Source organism: Equus caballus, chromosome 3 (assembly GCF_041296265.1).
Source record: "Equus caballus isolate H_3958 breed thoroughbred chromosome 3, TB-T2T, whole genome shotgun sequence".
Taxonomy (NCBI): Eukaryota; Metazoa; Chordata; class Mammalia; order Perissodactyla; family Equidae; genus Equus; species Equus caballus.
In genome coordinates this window covers 108861834-108877443 of record NC_091686.1, presented here as the reverse complement: position 1 = coordinate 108877443, position 15610 = coordinate 108861834, and the positions used below count along the sequence as shown (strand labels likewise).

The window sequence follows — 15610 nt, the reverse complement described above, 5'->3', positions numbered from 1 at the left end:
TGGCCCCAAAAGGAGACTGCCTCATTTCTATAATCAAAGGATTGAAATAGAAGTAGGAAAGGTATAAATACCTCCCTAGTAACACAATGTTAGTAATGATTGTCCATACATCACCCAAAGGCATCTTCCACTACCATGAACTTTCCTTAAATTTGGTAAACCATGATTTAAAGTAATGATTTTCATTTTTTATTTAACTGTAACCCACTGTTTATAAGTTAGGACAACACACAGACTCATGTGCCCGCACACACACACACACACACACACACACACACACACACCTGAAAGTTTCACGAAACAGCACTTACCTAACCATACGTGATGCACTCTGAAATTTTTTTACTTCATTAGAAATGCTGATAAGAACTCACAAAGGTAATTTATTGATGCAATAATGGCATATGACCAACAGACTGTAAAACATAAATTTGGAGGAACGGGATAGAGTGGTATTATCCCCATTTTAATATTTGGAATGCTAACACAATGCAATTTGCGCTAACAAAACTATAAATTACAGGTTTGTGAGAAATCAAAGAGCTACATTAATTTTAGAAATGTCCACATTTCCTTTTATATAGAGTAGTTTTTGTCATAATTTCTACCTGGCCTTTGAGGCAGAACCTGGTATATATGCATTAACCAAAGTATATGCATAGAGCATTAGACTGAGGAAATAATAATGTTAACTGATAAAAACAGACTGCATTGTGACTTCTTTTTTGTGTATGTGAAATGCCAGGTTAAACGAAATTTAGATAAGCTTTTAAACATATTTTAAAAATTGATGTCTTTACTACAGAACTTATCAGAACCTTTAAAATGCTAATAAGCATTGTTCTTTTCTCCCGGAGGGGCATGTATTACCCAGCGTTTTACAACATGTTTTGAGCATGAAATATTTTCTAGGTATTACATATTGGAAGATACATATTTCTCTTGACGTATGTTGGCAAATTGTGTTGTTGCTTTCATTGTTTTTATATTCCTCCATGCCTCCCTAATGCTCTTTGCTTCTGCTAAATGAGTAGTCATTCCTTCTTGAACACAATACAAACTTTTCATCTCCTTTCCTTACTCAAAGCATTTCCTTCACTGCTAGCACATAATCAGCTGTGAAAATACATCTATCCTCCACTCAAAGACTTGTGCACAAAATAGCCAAAAGGAGAAACAGTCCAAATGTCCATCAACAAGTGAATGGTTAAACAAAATGAAGTATATCCATACAATGGAATACTACTTAGCAATAAAAAATAATTATTGAAGTTGATTGATGTATCAATAAATCTCAAAAGTCAAATGAAAAAGCCAGATACAAAAGTTCACATATTGTTTGAACACATTTGTATGAAATAGCCAGAAAGAAAAACCAAAAACAAATAGACAACATAGGTTAGTGATTGCCTGAAGCCACACAGAGAACGTAGGTTAGTGGTTGCCTGAAGCTGTGGTGGGAGTAGAGGTTAACTGCAAATGGGCCTGCGGGATCCCATTGGGATAATGGAAATGCTCTAAAACTGGATGGGTATGATAGTTGCACAGCATGATGAATTTACTAAAATTCACTGAATTGTATACTTAAAATGGGTAAATTTTGTGGAATATAAATTATTCCTCAAAAAAGTTATTAAAAATTGTAGCCAGTCAGCCAGCCAGCTTGCCAGTGAACCATTCATCCATTCACCCATTCTTCCTCCCTTTAAGATTCTTTTCCTCATGTCTCAATTTAAATATGGCTTTTCCCTGTCTTGAAAGAATATATCATATTATTTTTATGTATCTTGGACGTTTGTCATTTGCCTTCCAGTCTTTCTTTGTATTATATTCATTTGAATATTTGTCTAATATCCTCACTGGACTATAAGTTTTTGCAGACACAAACTACTCTGAAGTAGTCCAAGTAAAAATAAACATTGTTGAATTTCAGTATAGGAAGCAGATTCTATTTAAGGAAAGTTAACGTTAATAAAAACACGTGAAAGTGCCCAGCAGTGAGTACTCTTAAATTGGTTGCTCGGATATCTGAAATTTACCCGTTGTTATTTAACTTTAAAAGGTAGTTTAATATCTCAACACATCAGCTACTCATTCAAGGAATACCAGTAATAGTAACAGCAAAGGCAGCAACGTCAGGAGCAACCGCCTTTACTGAACACTTACTTTGGGCTGGTGATGGTGCCGGGCGCTTCTCATTCTGTGAAGATTATTCCAGAAAAGGAAACTAGACACAGTGAAGTGAAGCCACTTGTTTTAGGCAAAGTGGCCTAGAGGCAGAGCCTGAGGCAGATTTCCAGTGCACACGATGTATGGAGGTGCTGCTTTCAAGAGAAACTAGAAATGAGATGTAGGAAGCAAGAAACAAAAGGGGGAGAAGCCAGGATGTTTCTGGGAAAATGCAGCTTTAGTCTAATCAATGGGGAGCTCTGGAGGATAAATAGAAGAGCAGACAGAATCTGCCCTGGCTTGAGGCAAGAAAGACTTAAATATCTACCGTCCCAGCTACTCTGTGTGTGGGGGAGGGGGGAGGGGGAGGGGTTAGTCCCAGGCACCTTGGCTGCAGTTATCCAATGATAAGCCTCCAGAGAAAGTCACAGGTGTGAACCTTCTTGAGGACCCACAGCTGGGGAATGGACACACCCACCAAGAAAGGGGTTCCAAGAGATGTGGGCAGGCACCAACAGCCTCTGCTACAGCTCTTGGCCCAAATCACACCCGTCGTTAGGAGAATACTCAGATTCAAACCCCAACAAGTCTGATCTCTATATGAGTGCTTTTAACTCCCCACCTTTTTTCTTCAGTATCACATTTTGTTATCTTTTGCTCTTAAAACGTGCACCAACGCACACACACAAATGCACAGACGCCCCTGTTATGGCCTAGGTCGATCCATTAGCATCTATTTTTAAATTAAATATTAAGTCAAACTAGAATAATAAAGTCAAGCCTATTTGACACCCTTCTTTAATCTTGCTTTTAATGAATAGATAAAAATAATTTTTAATTACATGCATTATTTAAATAGCGTCTGAGGAACTTGGAGGTTGCTTGAAAACAGTTGACTTCTTCCAGCATCTTAAATATTCCCCGCTCCAAATCTTTCTCAGACTAACACATTTACATGCTCTATGAATACAGATTTGCTCAGAACCTCAGTTCAGGCAGTGCCCCAATCACTACACGTTCCAAATGAGTCAGGCTGAATTTCAGAGAAATTACTACGTATCTTTAACTTTCTTTCTATCAGAGATAGAATCATATTGGCAAGTGGAATTTGATGTCAGAAACCACAATCTAAAAAACAGCGACACAAACAAACAAAACAAAAGCATGGCATGATGCCTCCCATCCAGCACTGCACAAAAGAGCTGGCATCATTCCAACGATGGCATGACTTATTGCTGTAACACAAAGCACCGTTTACAAGGAATGACAAACTAAATGAAAATTGCTCGCCTGAGCCCCTAGAGACAATGTTCATCCATTTCTGTCCTTCCCCCAATTCAGTATCTTTTCTATTTAAATGCAGATGTGTAGGGGGATTTCTACATCCTCTGCTTATCTCGCATACCTCTCCTTTCTTCCTTCTCTCTCTGATTTTGCCTATTTTGAAAGCCAGGCTCAGAGCTCTCAACTTTAGAATAAGTAGCCAAGAGATCAGAACATTTCTAGTAAATAGATGTTTGATTGGGTGACAGTGTATGTGCATTTTACGTAGAAAATAAAATGCTTCTCTGGATGTCTGCCTGTGATAAGGCCACCATGCCCTGTTACAATGACACAATAATTAGTTGAGCAGGGGAAAATTAACATGGCTTGAGCATATTATGTGATAAATGGCACCCCAAACTGGCTACATTTTAAGCCAAGGGAGTGACAAAATGGAGAGATAAGGTATATTGTTTTGGGGTAAAGGAAGTATGAGGGAGAGACCAAGTCCCTGGAAGTATTTTCTCTGAAAAGGGATAGAGTGAGGCATCAGATATCCTATTTTAAACCACAGCCAGAAACATTTCTTCTCAATGAGCAATTTGCAAGACATTTCCCTAGGGATTTCTGAGGGCTGTCAGAAACCTCTCTGTAAATTTCTTTCCATTCATTGGAAAGAGGAGAATGAAGTAGCATTTGTGACATATGTTTACACTTTTCATCCATTATTTAATTTGCACAATGAATCTTTGCAGATAAACTATTATCCTTATTTTGCTGACGAGAAAACCGAGACAAAGAAATTGAAGAGAAAAAGAAAAGAAAAATAATAACACAGATTTACTAAGGGACAGAGCATGGATTTGAATCCAGATCTTTTTGACCCAGATGTTTATGCTCTTTCCACTCTTTCATGCTGCCTATACTTTAAGATAACATATGTTCTGTTGGATGTTAATAGGAGGCAAGCATTGTGTAGGTTCAGCAAAGCAGGCCATGTGTTTACAACAAGACTTCTCAACCTTTTTAATATGTCCAAGTATATTCTGAGTTTCCAAGAGGGCCTTACAGTACAATATTTCCAAAATTCCAAAATTCCATGACCATGGAGGCCTTTTCCTGCCTGACCTTCAAACTCTACTGAAAACACTTTAGAAACTACTGTGACTCCAGGAGAACTTTCCAACAGGAGAGAAGAGAGACTAGAGAGCTAAAGGGCTTAAGTTGTTATTTCACAGACTTCTGCATTGCCTGAAATTTTATGAGGTGGCTTTAATTTGTAAAAGAAAAAACAAAGTATCATTTATATTAATCAAGATAACACTATTATAGTAATACTAATAATACAATGTGTATTCCTATTATAATGTATTTATAAACATATGAAAATACATAGGTACTGAAGTTGCATATCTCTTATAACCACTATGTAAAGGCAAATACAGGAAAATATTCGTGTCATGACTGATGAGTATTATAATAATAAAGCAATAATAAACAGAGTTATGTAAGGCCAGGTACCTTTCTCAGTGCCTGGTATATATTAATTCATTTAATCATCACAACAACCTCCTGAGACAGACATCATCTCCATGTGACAGATGAGGAACCTGTGCAGGGGTAGGTTAGTTTACTTCTCAAAAGCCCTATTAGTGACTTGCCCACGCAAGTGTGTGGCAGAACCTGGCGCCAAATGGTTTTCTACTAATTTCACACTGCTTATGGCCCTCATTTAAACCTATTTTGGAAAGGGAGGCTTTCTGTAGTCTGTGTAAAGACTCATAAGGGCTCCTCCTTCCCTTCTTTAACTTTCCACTCCTATCTTCCCCTCCTTTTGAGTTTTCGTTATTGAGAAATATATGTAGAGAGAGAGAGACTGATATAGATATAGATCAGATCTATATATAATATTAAAATATTTTAGAATAAAAATATTTTAGAATAAAAAAACTGTAAAAATAATATTATTTTATAGTCATTTGTCTGACCACATTATTCACAGCAAATTGTTGAATATCTATTAAGTACTGCTGCAGGGAATATAAGCACGACTTAGAAACACTTTCTGCCTGAGAAAAGATGCTTGGTTTATTGAACAGGAAAGATGTTTGACTACCTGAAGCTAAATTTGTTCTCTCAGTGGCAGGATTCGTGTTGACTTGTGCCCAGCCTTTCCTGAGGCCTTCCTGGTCACCAGAGGCACATGAATGTCTCCACGATGACCAGCCCAGGTGGTACTGGGAACTCAGCGCTGGCTCACTGCACAGCTACCCCCCAAGGTGTTAACTGGACCCGTAACCTGCCTGTTTTTCTGTGAAACTTTAACTATGCACAGGTCTGTGTTTAGGCTATAGGCAAAACACACACAAAACAACGTAGAATGAAAGAGGTTTAAGCTCAAATAGAAGCCGCTATCTCTGTAACAAAAAAAATTTATTTTTAAGAAAGACAAAAAATAGACTAATCACTTAGAGAAGATTTTGAAAAAGAATCAATGATTATTAAAAATAATAAGAGCAAATACTTGCATAGTGCTTACCTGGAACCAGGCAGCGCAGGAGCTTTACATATTCTAACTCATTTATCCTCGAAACTCTATGATATCAATACTCTATGATAGCAATAACAATGATATTATTTCTTTTTTATTGACGAGGAAACTGAGGCACAGAAAGGATAAGCGGTGTATCCAAGATTACAAAGTAGGTAAGTGCCTGGGCTAGGGTTCAAATTCAGGCCATCAGACTCCAGAGTGCATGCTCCTGACTCCATCGGACCATCTTGGATCCAATGAGTAACAAGGACTAATTGAGTGCCCCCTCTCTGCGGGCTACTGCACTAGATGTTGTCATATAATAGCTCCTTATTCTTCATAGGAATGCTATGAGGTTGCTCTTATTCCCACTTGTTAGAGAAGGAAAACTAAGATCAGATAACTAGCTGGTGGCTTAGTCTGGATGAAAATGCAAGACTATTTGAACACAACGCTGTGTTCTTTCCATGATGCTAACATTTTGAGGGAGTTGTTTTTGGACTTAAGTCCTATCAAAGTGCAGATCAGATCTTAGTACTTTGCATTCCCAGATCATAGTCCAGAGCCTCAAAATAGGTTTTTTCCCTACCCCAAATTGCATCAATTTGAATCAAGGTCAACCTAGTCTTCTTCACATTCATTATTCAACAAAAAAAATTCTAGTAATGAAAAAGGAAAATTATGTGGATCATCCCTATGGCCAAATTTTATAAAGTACTTTTGAAAGAAAAAAAAGTGTGAGAGGTATTTAGAATTCCTTCCTAGCGAGCCATTTAACGGAAACTTTGCACTGGTCTTAAACATTTCCCTGTACTTCTTGAAGCCTCTTTCAATCACTCCTTTCCTTTTAATCTGTTCCCCATAAGAAATAATTCTTACCTAGACTTTCGCATGAATGGTGCCCACTCAGACACCAGCAGCTGCTGTTTGAGAAAGAACATTACCGAAGCTCAGAGAAAGGAAAGCCAAGAATTGACAAGAAGCAGCAAACTCTCCCTCTTCACTCTCCCTCCCAGCCCCGCCCTTTCTCACATATCACACACCCAGTCCAATTTTCCCTTTCAGAGGAAATGGAGCAAAACACATCAATGGAGTGAAATGGTTTATTTCTAAGAGTCATAAAACCACAGTTCCTCATAAAAGGTGCAGAAAATGAGCTCCTCTTTTAGGTAAGTGAGGCTCTTAGGCAAAATATCAATATCCTGGGCCCCTGATAACTTCCTTGACATAAGAATATTTATAGAGACAGCTGTTTATCAACCATTGTAGAAACTGCTCAACTTGAAGTTGAAAAATGACTTCAAGCTATGAACATCTGTCCTTAGTTCCGAGATGTTTCTTCTGAATTATGTTATTTTTAAAAATAAAAAAAAACATGTAACTCCTCAATTTTAAATTTGTTTTCTAGATCAAAAAATGTTTTTTGTTTTAAATTGATAAATGACTATGTTCCAATGGGCACTGCGTATCTCCTATTGGAAAAAAAATAACGTGCATTTCATATTGATATTCTTTTCCTTTTAAAAATAACCTCTAAAAAGTTATACAAATACATGCCCAAAATGGGCAAGTTCAAAGAAGAAATGAAAAATGTCAATGTTTGTTCTCCTTCCACATTGTGTGCACTTTTGAAATGGGATCATTATTTTGCATACTGTTTTGAAACTTGCGCTTTTACCTTAAGAAATAGATTCTGAACATCTTTTCAGCACAGCGGTATTTGCCAGTCTCCTGGGATGTATGCTGGGTAAATGGGGGAATTCATCAACATGCAGATGAATTAGGGCTCCTGCCCAAGCTGACTGAATTCAGAACTGAAGCATGGCCAAGGGAGATGACACTGATCAGGTGAGGGAGGAACCCAAGCTTAGGAAGGGCAGCAGGTTGGGACCCAGAGAGGCAGCCAGGAAATGACAAGTCAGGGCTTTTCCAAACTCAAGTAGGGAGGTGCAGGACCTGGTGAGTAGGAATCAGGCAGAGGTGAGAACACCCACCTGGGCACTGACTAGGGACCAGAACCAGTCAGTCTAAGCACTTGATGTCATTATATATGTATTCTTTTCGGACAATAGTTTGTGAGCTCTGTCCAGTGGAGGATTTTAGAGAAGAAATAGAGGATCAAGGAGTTTAAACAACTTGCCTATGATCATATAGCTAGTTAGAGTAGAGATCCCGCTCAGGGTTTTTATATTCTAAAGGCAGTAGCATGTTCCATTTCACCCTACAGGCAAGCTTCGTTCTCTCTACTGTCCTCTTCTCACTATGCCTCTCTTCTCCTCTGTATTTGTCCATATGGTTAAATATAAATCCATCTCCCAAGGAATCTTCAAAGGTCTTAATACAAAGGAATCGGGAATCAGATTCTTTAATGAGCTCAATGGCTTATCATATTAACTGATAAACTTCATGGCTTATGTTCTTGGAATATGTGTTTGTGTGTGAGGTGTGTATGCGTGTGCATCCATGAGTCTACCGTATATTTACACAAACACATACTTGTGCTCAAGTCTGTATGTACACAAACATACAGAATTATATGCCTCATTAAACGCATTTATAAAAGTAGGGCATCAGATCTGTGACTACTGGATATAGAACTTTCCAAAAGGTAATAAGAGACTGGTGGCTAAAAGTTGCAGAAACAAGAAACGTACAAATGTATCATCATTAAAAATATCTGATGAATAAAGCTTTATTTTTGAAACTTAGAACAGAAGCAGAAAACTCCTCTCAGTGTATTCCAATTTCACTCCCGTTATGAAGGAACAGTGCAAACACTACTTCAAGGAATTCGTCTGTTGTTGGAAGAGCAGTCAGAGCATTTTCTCAAGCATTTTCACCATAACAAATAAACTAGTCTTTGTAAACACCTTGTTGGATCCCCTCCCTGAACAATTTCACTAGTTATTTTTGTTTATAGTACACCATTATGGCCACACAATTGAGAATGAAATTTTCAGTCACTGGCTTCTGTGTCATCACACAATCAATCACACAATTAGAGGACATAATCCCCAGCTGGTTCAATTTCAAGTTTTCTGTAGTCGTACCTCCATAGTCTGAGCCACTACATCTGTTTTTGCATGAAGACTGTATTAAATATATTCTCTCTAATTCCATCACTATTTTTCCCATTCTTCCATTTGCTACCCAATTCTGCCTTTTCTCTTTGAACATGTCTGGAAAGAATGATCTCACAGTAATGTACCCAAGAAAGTGCATACTTTATCCAAGTCTCCTTTTAAAATTATGACCACAGATCTCAAATGGAACCTAAGCATTGCCCTGCAATCTTCTCACATTTGCACGACAGATTCACTTCCCCAGGATCTGAAAAGACTACCCTGTACTTTCTCTCTCCTTAAAACATCCATTACTCCCCACCTTACAAATGCTTTTCACCTCACCCTGTTTCATATTAACAGAGGAAAGAAATCAGACACAATGTCTCTCAACTTCCCATTATGAATGTATCAATGCCTACACCCATATTCTCTGCCTTCCTTAGCATATAATACAGGGAAAGAGAGTCTCTGCTGCAACCAAGGCCAACTCCTCTACAGCAGCAGGGACCTCAAAGTTTTCATCCCTGTCATCTCCCCAGCCCCTAAAAGAGCATCCAGTAAGAGCTTGGTAAATACACTTAAATGAGTGAAAAACGAATGAAATACCTATGAGCATGAAAGTATCCATCTGCTCTAAATGAAAGGAGGACGAGTATTAACACACAGATTTCTAGGGTGGTGCTCCAAATTTGTAGCATATAGCTAGACAATCACATGTAAAACACATGAAAAATAAATAATAGACAACACTTATCCTTGCTTCATTTCCTCACTGTTTGTCCCACCTGGCTTTTACACTTTAACGATTAATGGCCACATTTATAAAATACACTAACAAAGCCAAGCATTGTCCATCCATCTCTGTTAGTCTTCACAACAATGACCAGTTTACGTATCATGAAACTGAGGCTCAAAGAGATCAAGTAAGTTGCCGAAGGCCAGCTGGTAAGTGAGGGAGGTAGGATTCAAACCTACGTCTGTCTGATGTGAAAATTCATGCTCACTCCACTCAGCTGTGCTGCCAGTTGGCCCCTGGGACCTTCCTGCAGGTCCAAGCCCAAATAGTCCCTGAGTCAATTCTGTGGGGAATATGACAGCATTCCCTCCAGAGTCAGGAAGCCCTGCAAATATCATGCTTCCAAATGATCTCATCCTCATTGTGTCAGTATGAAGTCTGGGTCGCCATGGAGATAGGGAGAGAGACATAGGGACCCCCAATAGGAACTTCATATCCAGCTTCCTGTCTTGGAGAATGGATCTTGCTTTCTGTGTCCCCAGGCATGAGCTTTCATGATGCTATAAAAGGCAAAATTTTCTAAGCTCACATACAGTCAGATCTTGGTTTTGCGGGGCCTGATAATTTGGAGGAGGAGAGTCTGCAAGAAAGGAGTAAAAAAATCACATATATAAAATTTAGATGGACGTTAATATTTATTTACAATGTGAAAAGGAAGAGGCCACATACTTGAGTGACTCTGTAGCTTAAGCTTCATTTACTTCAAGATAATTCTGTCTCTGCCCATGACTTAGCCCTGCCTGAGAGGCAGGCATATGATGGCTGAGAACCTGTGCTCTCTAGAGCGACAGCAGGGATGAATCTCAGCTGGACCACTTCTAAGTGAGTGATCTTAGGCAAGCGATTGAAACTTCCAGAGCATAGACTTTCGCCTTTGTTAAATCTTCAGTTATATAACTGGTTTATAAAAATTGTGTCTACACGAATAATGCATATTAAGTGCTGGCCATAGTGCCCAGCATATGCTCAACAAAGGACTTATTCAGGTGTTATTGATATTATTAGCATCTGATGCTATCTTCTTGCTCACCAGCTCTGGGACCTCCCTACTTGAGGTCCCACTCTTGTATTCCGTTGATGCCTGCCTGAATGCCTGAGCATCAGGCATTTGGGATTTGACCCTTTGTCTTCATTATTATGGATCACATTTTGGCATACCTCACCAGTTTTTTTCAGGAGCCTTATTTCTGCCTGTGCACCAGAAAATTCCCCCATCTTCCTGGGCATAATCCAATAAGATTAGAAAATAGCAATGTGATGAAAAAAAGGTTCCTAACATATTCTTAAGTAAATAAAGAGCCAGAATTCCTGTGATTATGGCTAATGAGATTATTCTTACAGGTTTTGTAAAAATTAGATACCATAAATACGTAAAATTATTAGCTCCTCACCGAGAATATAATTTATCATTCTATCATAGATGATGCACTTATTATGATATCTAATGCTGCCAATTAGTTTTGTTATTTCTACCAGGTAAATTAACCTTCCTGGGCCTCAATTTACTCATGAAATGAGGGGGTTGGACTATTGGACTACAGTCTCTACAATCCTTGCTAGTTCCCAAAAAATGTTATTAGTACAAATATCTGGGATACAAATGTATTATTCTCATCTCAATCTGAAATGTTCCCAATTTGAATACTTGTCTTTGAAGCTAATATGTGGGGGAGGAGGAGTTACTTTAAAAAAAACAACATGGCTTTCCTTTTTGTGAAATTCACATTTTTGCCTCCACTGTCATAATACTCTCAGTACGGCAGGTGCTCAAAGAGCATTATTTGATTTTCTAAAATGCCTCCTCTCGTAAAGTCTTATTAAGACAATTTAAATTGGTCCTATAATGCAATTAAGAGACAGTTTATGTCCCAGGATCTTGAAGAAGCCTGGAAAGGAGAAATGAAGACTAGACCTGCTTGCCCTCCCCCTGCAGCTGGTAGAAGGGCAGATCTAGATTTACAAAGAGAAATGAATATTTTAGCCTGAGCATATGCTAAAGATCAGTCATGGAAGTAAATGTTTTTCCAGATAATAGAGATCTGACAAAATATTATGAATCAGTGTCCTGCAGGTGTCTGCGGCAGGGCAAAGAGGTGTCTGCCTACCCTATGCTGTGATTGGGGTAGACAGATATCGTATGAAAATTTATATCAAGGCCTCTAAAAGAAGCTGGACTTAGGGACTGATGGAGATTTCCCATCCTAATCTTTCAGTGGCTTCCCAGTAAACAAAGAATAAAACCCAAAGGCCTTGCAATGGTCTTGTATGATGTGACCTTGGCCATCCCTCCACTGCTTTCACTACCCTCACTAGCCCACTCTGTTCCAGTTCCCCTGGCCTTCCTGTGCTCCTTGTATACAAGAAACACACTACTAGCCAAAGGCTCTTGTACTTGGTCATCCCTTTGCCTCGAATCTTCTTGTTCCAGACTTTACTATGTCTCGCACACTCATTTCTTTCAAGTATTGGCAGAAAAATCAGATCTTCAGAAAGGCCTTCTCTGACCACTTTCTTATAAATAACACCCCTATTTCTGTCCCCTTACTATATTTTGTGTTTGTGTCTATTAAATATCAGACTATATATTCCTTTGTCTGTTTATCTTTTTGTCTTCCTTCCCCAAAAGTATGTAAATTTCACAAGGACTTGGATTGTGCTCATTACCTTGCCTAGAACAAGTGGAGCCTATCAGAGGCACACATATTTAGTGAATGAATGAATGAGCAAAGGAATGAATGAATTCTACTATAACTATTCTATCTCCCATACATTTTTGCAGCATTTATAGTTTGTATCTCAAAATTTAGCAGATCAGCTTACAAGAATAAAAGTTCTGTCTCTTTGCTTGAGGCTGATCCCCAGTGTCTAGAATGGGGGCTGGCACTTGGGAGTTATTCAATAAATAGTCCTAAATATTGTTTATCAGGAAAATAAAAAGTTCCTGCACTGTAGTTCCAAGAAAGGAAAGGAATAATTGTTTTTTGATTATAATAACAAGTAACACCAGAACTGCTTTTAAACCCAATCAATGACAATTTCCCACTTTTGGAAAGCCTAAAACCCCATATAACATCAACAATGTTTTTCTCTGAGTGACTGTCTCCTACAAGTGCAGGTCTCACGTCTTAGCGAGCAATGAGTTCAGCTTTTGGTTTCAGATATTGAGTGGTGGACTCCTTTCTTTGGAAAGAAAGAAGATGATGCCTGGCTATAATGGCAAAACACGCAAATCGTTTATGATATCCTAGGTAGGATTCTAAGCACACACAATACTAACTCAGGCCAACCTACACAACAAATAGGAGAGGGAGGTGATATGATTATTCCCACTTAAGATATGGAGAAACTGAGGTCCAGAAGGTTAGGCTGCTTACCCAAGGAAAAACTAATGTGGATTAGAGCTGAGATTTAATTATTACTTAAGCCAATTACTTGGGCTTCAGAGTCTGTGCTCTTTGCATCTATAGTCTATGGTTTCTCTATAAGAACTGAAACAAACCACTGGTATTGTTTCAGCCGCAAGATTCATCTTAATCACGAATCTCCTGACCTGTTCAAATGCTTTCCAAATAATTGCCTCCAACAGTCTGGATTGGGGAGGGGGTAGGATTTCAAGAGAAGAGGTCAGAGTAGACCTCTGTGAGAGGGTGTAAGCAGTGAGCTGGTGAGAGATTTAGCTTCCTGCTTTTAATAACCAGAGTGATGAACAATGAAGATAACTGCCTTTATGATTTGTATATGTATCTATTGGATATTGAACTTAGGCCTTCCAGAAATTCATCCAGTGGACTACCGATTGGCTGTCAGGTGGTAATGACTCTCTACCACTAACTTATTTAGACAAGTCATCGAGGTGGAAAACACCTCAATTTATGGCCAAGTTTCTCAGCCTAAGCATTCTTTGTCGCAGCCCCATCTCTGATGTTAAAGCTATGCCAGAAAGCAACTTACCATCACCCAAGTCTTAGAATCCTTGAACTTTAGTGATTGGTCTGCTAGCAGAATAATTTAGAGGAGATTCAATTTGGATAAATACTTTGTGGAATCTGGATTAAGTTTGAAGTTTATTTTCTGGGTATAATCTACTAGATTTTTTCTCTGCAGAGAAGAGATCTGTCAAAAACAAGTCATTTAATCTCTCTGGGACTCAGTTTCTTTCTCTGTGAAATGATTGATTTGAAATTGGTAATTTCTGAAGGATTTCCCATTTTATGAAGCCTTAGTAAGTCAGAGCTTCAATTATGTGATTTCCAGATCTATCTTTCCTTCTTCTTTCTTCTTCCTCACTTTTTTTGGGTTCATTATCATAACTGTGTTTTTACACAGAATGCCTCTACAAAGAGCTAGAGGTAAAAAAAAAAAAATAGTTAATTTTTTACAAAAACAACTTTTTAAACATTTTTATAGGCATAGTCTGTAGGAAGGTTTATATAAATACGGTACTTATCTGTCTGTGTACCTTTTACCCTACTTTTGAACATTTATCTTCTGTAGTCATGGTGAATGCCATTCAGATCAGTGCCACTATGAAGATATTGGAACTAATCCAGATTCCTTCATTCATTCCCCTGTGACCTTAAGCAAATTATAAATCTCTCTGAATCTCCAGTTTATCCATCTGCAAAACAAAAATAACACCTACAATCTTGCATCGTAGATATGATAATTCCAGTGCATGGCATACGTAACACTGTTTTCCTTTTGTTTGCCCTATAGGGGATTCTCAACTAAGATGAGCTTTCTTCCTTCCTTTGTACTCCATTCTCTATAACTAGAATTATCTGTGTTCCTTCATGCTTTATACCTGTTGATAAAGGCTGAAGTATGTGTTTTCTGTTGATGATCATTCTGATCAAGCTTAAAATCCCATTGAGGCTTGCGCTATTCTCTAAATCAATGCTGGATGTACTTAGTCCAAAATCCTACTCCAATATGGATCAGCTGATTACCTTTGTTTGTCCATGCTTCAATCAATCCTCCCCATAAATCTCAGACCCTTCCTGGATTCAGGGTCTCATTTTTCCATAGTAGAATCTTATGCTGAATTTTCTCCTTTCTCCAAAATCACCAGCCCTTCTCTATCCCCTCTATTTCCAGCAGTCCCACCTGTCACCCACAGATAAACTAGATAGAAACCAAGCTCAGTTTGAGAATGAACATGTATATCTACCTTCTTCTCATCTTTTACCCCAGAGCCCAACTAAAGACTGCACTTGATTTGACTGGAATTTAATGCAGATTCATTTATGTGACAGAATTTTCTCTAACTTATAAGATACAGGGGTTACAATATTCTTTGTGCTATAGTTAAAACAGTATAGTCAGTTTGCCAGCATGAACACTTATGCTTATTAAACAATCTTAGTGATTAAGAGTATTTCACATATAGAATGTGTTCAAGAAAGGTCTGTAGAAAGAGTTAATGGATACTTCACCTAACATTTTTTCCTCTTCACCAAATTATTTGCCATTACCATCATGCTGCAAGATCTAGAAAATTAAAATTATAGAGTAGGATATAGAGCCTGATGATGTTAGTTTGAATTCCAGCTTTATGACTTACTGGTTGAGTAACTTGGAAACAAGTTATTTAGTCCTTTCAGGTATAAGTTTTCTCATCTCTAAACTGAGAATTATAGTATTTACCTCAGAGGACCATGGTGAAGATTAAATAAGACATTACCATACTCCTACCAATATTAATACTAATGCTATACTCTGTTTAACACTTTAATAAACAGTTTAACGCTATCCTGTGTTGTTTGACACTTTCCTGGTTTATAG

General features: G+C 38.1%; 1 protein-coding gene and 1 long non-coding RNA gene across 6 annotated transcripts in view; both read right to left on the bottom strand.

The window, feature by feature from the left end:
- KCNIP4 (potassium voltage-gated channel interacting protein 4) overlaps positions 1-15610 on the bottom strand; it is a 1058683-nt gene that overhangs the window by 478234 nt on the left and 564839 nt on the right. The window lies entirely within an intron of this gene.
- LOC138923503 (uncharacterized) lies at positions 9787-14169 on the bottom strand. Its single transcript, XR_011437172.1, has 2 exons — positions 13778-14169; positions 9787-10406 (listed from the first exon to the last, which is right to left on the bottom strand). It is a non-coding gene; the product is annotated as an uncharacterized lncRNA (long non-coding RNA).